The sequence below is a fragment of the Ranitomeya imitator genome, chromosome 6 (genome assembly GCF_032444005.1).
Source record: "Ranitomeya imitator isolate aRanImi1 chromosome 6, aRanImi1.pri, whole genome shotgun sequence".
Lineage (NCBI taxonomy): Eukaryota > Metazoa > Chordata > Amphibia > Anura > Dendrobatidae > Ranitomeya > Ranitomeya imitator.
In genome coordinates this window covers 540,334,504-540,341,439 of record NC_091287.1, presented here as the reverse complement: position 1 = coordinate 540,341,439, position 6,936 = coordinate 540,334,504, and the positions used below count along the sequence as shown (strand labels likewise).

Genomic DNA, 6,936 nt, shown 5'->3' with positions numbered 1-6,936 from the left:
ACAATTATTTTTGAAATTCAGAAACTTAGATCTATCCCCAAAAAACAAATCAGGAATTGGAATCCTAGGCTCTAACATCGGATTCTGAACCACAAAATCTTGAATGTTTTGTACCCTTGCAGTGAGATTATTCATACAAGAGAACAGACCTTGAATGTCCATATCTACACCTGTATCCTGAACCACCCAGAGGTAAAGGGGAATAGAGAGACAAAACACACTGCAAAGAAAAAAAAAAGGTCTCAGAACTTCTCTTATCCCTCTATTGAGATGCATTAGTACTTTGGGCCACCTGTACTGTTATGACCTGGTGGTAAGGACAATAATGGACCTGGTGGTTAAGAGTACACGGAATGACCAGATAGTTACTAGTAATATAGGACGAGCTCTGAGACGTGGGAACTCTGCTGACCGCAATCCCTAATCCTATCACACACACTAGAAATAGCCGTGGATTGCTCCTAACGCTCCCTATGCAACTCGACACAGCCTAAGAAACTAGCTGGCCTTAGAGATAGAAAAATAAAGCCTACCTTGCTTCAGAGAAATTTCCCAAAGGAAAAGGCAGCCCCCCACATATAATGACTGTGAGTAAAGATGAAAATTACAAACACAGAGATGAAATAGATTTAGCAAAGTGAGGCCCGACGTACTGAACAGACAGAGGATAGGAAAGGTAACTTTGCGGTCAGCACAAAAAACTACAAAAAGACCACACAGAGGGCGCAAAAAGACCCTCCGCACCGACTCACGGTGCGGAGGCGCTCCCTCTGCGTCCCAGAGCTTCCAGCAAGCAAGACAAAATCAAAATAGCAAGCTGGACAGAAACATAGCAAACCAGAGAAAAGCAAGCAGGAACTTAGCTTCAGCTGGGAAGACAGGTCACAAGAACGATCCAGGAGAGAACAAGACCAATACTGGAACATTGACAGGTGGCATGGAGCAAAGATCTAAGTGAAGTTAAATAGAGCAGCCAGCTAACGAATTAACCTCGTCACCTGTGGAAGGAAACTCAGAAGCCGCAGCTCCACTCACAACCACCAGAGGAAGCCCATGGACAGAACCAGCCGAAGTACCATTCATGACCACAGGAGGGAGCTTGCCAACAGAATTCACAACAGCCGGAGTGCTTATGGACTGTTGCTTTAATGGACTAGGTCATGACTACCACCCCGTGCCACCGTGTTGCACAATACCTGGCACTCCCGCTGTTCATCTGTTCCCAGTATCGGCGATGGGTGGAAGTGCTTACTTGCAGAGCTGCACAGCTCTGTGCCAACCATATAGTGGCTTTGGCCAGGTACTGCACATCCAACACCTACTTGAATCAATAGCAGTCTGTCAAAGATAACCAAAGGAGGAATCAGACAGATCTCCTGGCTGGTACCAATTTCTCAGGTATAACAGGCGGGAGATCACGCAGATCCCACCGCTGTTTCCAATATATTAGGGAACAATACTTTGCTGCCTCCAATCGTCAGGACAATTACGCAATGGAAGAGGCTAGAGGTGTTTTGACTGCTAGGCCTGTTATTGGGGAACTCACAATGAGCAACTAGTCTAAACACATCTGATTCCAATGCATGGAATCTATATATATACCCCTGTATGGTCTCTGACAAACTCCACAGTAACAAAAGGAACTAGGTGCCACCACCAATTGTTTATTCAGGCTGATTGGACACCCGTTAACAGGTGACATATGGCTTCAGGGGTGCGGTTTATAGAGCAAGAGGATCAGAGCTATTACATTTTATGTATTTAATCCAAAAAAGTAGGCAGTGTTTACAAAAATATACAAAGATGTTACAAAATGGTTAAAACAATACAGTAAAAACAATTACGGTACATAAAATGGATAAACAGAAGAAATGTACTCAACCTGATGTCGCAGGGTTGGCTCTGCCTTTTATGAAGGGGAACTCTTCATTTTAGGAAATGGACAGAACTACAGTCAACTGTATATCCCAGGACAGACAAAAGATTATAGTTTGGCATTTGCTTTTATTTTCACAAGTTATGTCCACCTCCCCATCAGTGACTCATAGCAGGGCTAGTCATGGGATGTGGTCAGGTCCTTTTTTGAAAATTATGGGATCCTCAACTTCTACGATATCTTTGACCCTGGAGGTCCCAGGCGGAAGATATTACTGTCATGTTTCCTATCACAATTTGATATTTCAGTAGAGAGGAAACATGACATGGATAGCATCATTCATCTGTTTTTATTCATTTGAAAATGTTACTTCCACCGCTCAGTGACTTAAGACAATGCATTATGTTCGCCACTTCATCCCGACTCAGAAAATTTGTCTTTCATATCTGTTATGTCTATGCTGTTCATAAAAATGGAATGGAACAAAGAGCCAGGCTTGACTCCATTCAGCCCAAGATTCAATGTTAATATGAGAACTCCATAGATTTTACATTTATATCTTTAACACATACAGACATGCAGTACCCGACTGTAATGTTTCAAATAACAATATACCTGGTTACAGCCAGACTCTGGTTCATGCTGTCCAGAGTTTGGGCAACATGAGTTATGATTTATACAGTTTATGACCACGGGTGACAAAAACAATACAGTGGATGAGTTTCTCTTTAGCATCAAGCAGCAAATGTCACACTGGATGGCTCACTGTCAACTACAACATGACATTGTAAAAAGCGACAATGCCTGGAATTTCTGAGCTGCATTATGTTTGGGAAGAGTAGCACGTGCTCCCATACTAAACAGTGTTTTCAAAATGTGCAAAATGTTTAAAAGAAATTAATCTACTGGAAGACAGGAGATGCTCTTAGCGAGGAGAGTGTCAGGACATTTAAACCAGGCTTTGCAGAGTTTTTCGAGCGTCTGTATGCGCAGTGTAAAGCTGTGACTGATTTGTACCATGCAGCAGACAACCTGGAGATTGGTCTTCTTTGAAATCCGCAATTTGCAGCTGATGAAGGATGTGTGTCGCCTAATGAGGTCCTTCGAAAAGGCTATTAAATTTGTCAGCAGGGACAACTATGGCAGCAACAATGTCATCCCTATCATATGTGTGACTGCTGACTTATGAATCCCCACAGTGCACACGCTGTGCGCTAAGGGTATTTGCCGGTTTCTGTGCTGGGACCAGAGGCCATGTATGTGTTACGCATACTCTCGGACAGAGCCTGTCTAGTGGTCACAGCCACGCTCCATACACTTGAATGGAGTGAGACCGCATTGTCTAGTCTATAGTCAATCACGCACAATAACCGGCCGCAACACTAGTCGGGGAGCGGCCTTGCTCAATATAAGTGTATGGAGCGAGGTCGCGTCCACTGGATGGTCTCAGGGGAGGGAGGGACTTTATCAACACAAATGTTAATAAGTATGGGTGCTTACCGAAATGTTGTACTTACAAAATTTAGCCCTTTTAAAGCTTGTCACACTCTGTTCATGTCATGGCAGCACTTCTTGATTGTTCCTACAGATGCCGGAGTTTAGCATCACTGCAATGAAAAACATTGTGGAGTACTGAGTGCAACTGACTCCAGACGATGCTTCATTCCCAAAAGTGGAGTTCTGCTTTATTTCATTTTGATTTCCAAATGATATCACGAATTTGCACACAACTAAGGGTATCGAGTTGCACAAATGGTAGTCCAGGCTGGAGTAGCATGGAGCCTTTGTGTCCTTGGTCAATAGGTTGAGCTGATGATGGAGGTCATTCCGTATAGTCTTCACCACTCACATCCGGAGCTGTTGATTCTTTAGATCATGAGGTTCCTCAGGATGTCATTCTACATCTATCCCAGTTGTTTGGGTCACATTTTTGGAGATTTTCTTTTCCTGAATATAGATAATAAAGTCTTTTAAAATTAGAATTTTTCAGCTATGACAGATTTTTCTAGCTAATTTCATCCAAGGTGAATCTAAAAACATATTTGTAACACTCTGTGGTCTCCTCGGACTGTATCCAACTCATGTCATGGTCACAGTAATGTCAAAATGACCTCAACATATCTGGCTATGGGTAATTAGGTTTCAACTGTTCTTCACTCCTGTGCTTTAACACACTATCTGTAATGCTTATTCAGTTATACTGTATATGGCTTTCCCTTCCTAGCTCTTTAGCTAATCTGTGAAATTAGAAATAGCTAGAAGAGCATAACCCAATACAATAAAACATAACTTTTACTAATAATATTAAAAGGTGGACAAACCAATACAAAAGAAATAAATAAGTGCTCACGCCGCAAACTGTGCTCAGATAAAAAATGGTTAGATCTCACCAATCATGGATGCAGGGTCCCCATATAAATGGTAGAGATCCCTCTGGGGTTCCAGTAGTTGTGGGATACAGAAATGGGGAAGGGGCGGGGAACCTGTTTCCTTAACCCCTGTCGTGCCCCAGTAATAGCTCCTGTCCTTACAAGGACAGGCCCAAATCAGTCCCACTACGGACACCCTCCAAAAAGTGTTACATGTAGTAGTAGATAGCGTCTCCCAACGCATTTCTTCTTCAATCACGAAGATTCATCAGGGGAGTATTTCATGGCCAACCGGCCCAAGTACAGCTAACAAGTCCGTAAAAGACAATTCAAAGTCCAAATGAGCATAGCCTATACGCAGTGGCTGTATGGCTTACAGATGATATTCAGGCAAATACAGGCAGACCTGTGTGCTGTCTGCCTGCAAGAGAAAAGTGAGTCTGCACCACATGGTGTCCGCTGCCTCCTAATAAACTAGAAGCCCCTCCTCCCTGGCCAGCTGGAATAATCAATGGTAACCCCCACCAACCTGTCACAGAATCCCTGATTGTAATCGGGTCCCAACCGTGCTCTCATCCAACGGCGCATGTCATAGCTACTCCACGCTTACAATGTGCCGGCCGCGCATAACGGCGAAACCGGAAGTACCAGCGCCATATTGAATATTCAACTTCCGGTGCGCCGCTGGGGTCTTGCGCTCCACCACTGGAACGCAAGCGAGCGCCTATGTGTACATAAAGCGATCCCCTCTTGGAACGCTACTCCATGCCTATAACAGCGAACCGGAAGTACCCGCGCCGTATTAGATATTAAGCTACCGGTGCATCGCTAATACATTGCGCTCCACCACTGGAGTGCAAGCGCACGGGCGCCTATTTGTGACGAAAGTGTACATAAAAGTGATCCCCTCTTGGAGCGCTAGTCCATACCTACAATATGCAGGCCGCGCATCACGGCGAGACCGGAAGTGCCGGTGCCATATTGGATATTCCACTACCGGTGCGCCGCTGATGTATTGCGCTCCAATGTTGGAACGCAAGCGCACGGACGCCTATGTGTGACAAAGGCGTACATGAAAACACACAGCGATCTCCTCCTGGAACGCCGGCCCTGAGCGTCAATATCAGAACGCAAATTGCGGCGCTCCAAAGGTGAAACGCTAACTAAAGGCGCCAGAAAATAATGCATAGAGATAAAAATAAAGATAAAGAAATGCGCCCGTACAGCGTCGACCCGAGCGCCCAGTGAGAACAAAGGCAAAGCCACTACCAGACAACTACCTAAAAGAACATGGGATCTGTGTGAGCAGCATGGATCTATGTATGCATGTGATGAACACCAATATATTGCACACAGGTGGCCACCCATGCCACAAAAAATGCACAAATGACACAATATGTATATAAGTATTACCGCCACATGTATAATAGTTCAAAGTATCTGAACCGGAAAACCAAAGATGCCACATAATGCGCCCAAATAGTACCAATACATTAGCACATGCTCCCACCATATACAAATAAAGATAAAGAGACTAGCTGGAAGTGTCCAGACTAGAAAACCCCAGGTACCTTAACAAAAATAATTATTAAAGAAGGGAGGGGGGGAGGAGGGGGCATTGTATAGGTAAATGTCGACTATTACCCAAAATACTGTCTGGAAGTGTCCAGACTAAATGACCACTAATGCAGCAAGCCCAAATAATACTTATATGTCAGTAACTTTTCCTACCATATACAGGTTGTTAGAGAGATACTCGCAGTAATGGTTAGAAGGGCAAGGTGTAGTGGGAGGACCAAAGAGGCCCAATAGAGGAGGAGATACCCGACAATGCCAGTCCAGATGCAAGAATGCTGTCACCAGTTGGTGACAGCTACAGACACCATGATAAAAACAAAGTAAAGATTGCCCACTCAAGACAAAAGAACCCCTCCTTCCTGGAAACGCTATAAAAATAGCTTATTATTCAATACCAGGAGACGGTCAATAGGGGTATACCGTAACAGGGTAGTGACCCTGTACCGACACGTTGCAGTTGTTTTGTTTATTATGACTGTTTCTAGAACAGAGAGTACCAGATACCGACTAAAATGTAGACAAAGTAGATATGTATCAGAGAGACGTATCTATATAGAGACCCGAGGAGACAAAAGGAGACAAACCGCAGGGGTAGCCACAGACTGCTAGGGACACCCTAAAGGAAGCAGCTAAAGTTGAGCTGATCGTTGAGTCCATGAGGATGACATGTGTCCAACATAAAGATCCACCTTGTTTCCTTTTGTAACAGGATTTTATCAAAGTCCCCTCCTCTCAGTGGCGGGGCAACCTTGTCAATCCCCATGAAACTCATGACCTTGGCATCACCATCATGACAGGTGTTAACATGTCTAGCAATGGGGGTATCCCCCAAATGCTCACCCACTCTTCTTCTGAGTTCCCTGATGGTTTTGCCAGTATATGTCATACCACAAGTACAGACAGCTCTATATATGACACCTTTAGATTTACAATTAATGAAATCTCTTATGACATATGTTTTTTGCGTGTGACTGTTGTAAAATTCCTTACCCATCTGTATACTTTCACACGCTACACATGTGCCACATCTATAGCACCCCTTAGGTCTATTTGGTAGCCAGGTAGTCTTGCTAGGTGTGGTAAGATGACTGTGTACCAGTCGATCCCCTAACG

General features: G+C 44.1%; 1 long non-coding RNA gene across 1 annotated transcript in view; it reads right to left on the bottom strand.

Annotated features, from left to right (window-relative positions):
- Positions 1 to 1,644: 1,644 nt before the first annotated feature.
- Positions 1,645 to 6,936, bottom strand: part of LOC138641521 (uncharacterized) — a 226,389-nt gene continuing 221,097 nt past the window's right edge. Inside the window, exon 4 of the long non-coding RNA XR_011313898.1 lies at positions 1,645 to 3,823. This is a non-coding gene — a long non-coding RNA (uncharacterized lncRNA). The remainder of the gene's footprint in view (positions 3,824 to 6,936) is intronic.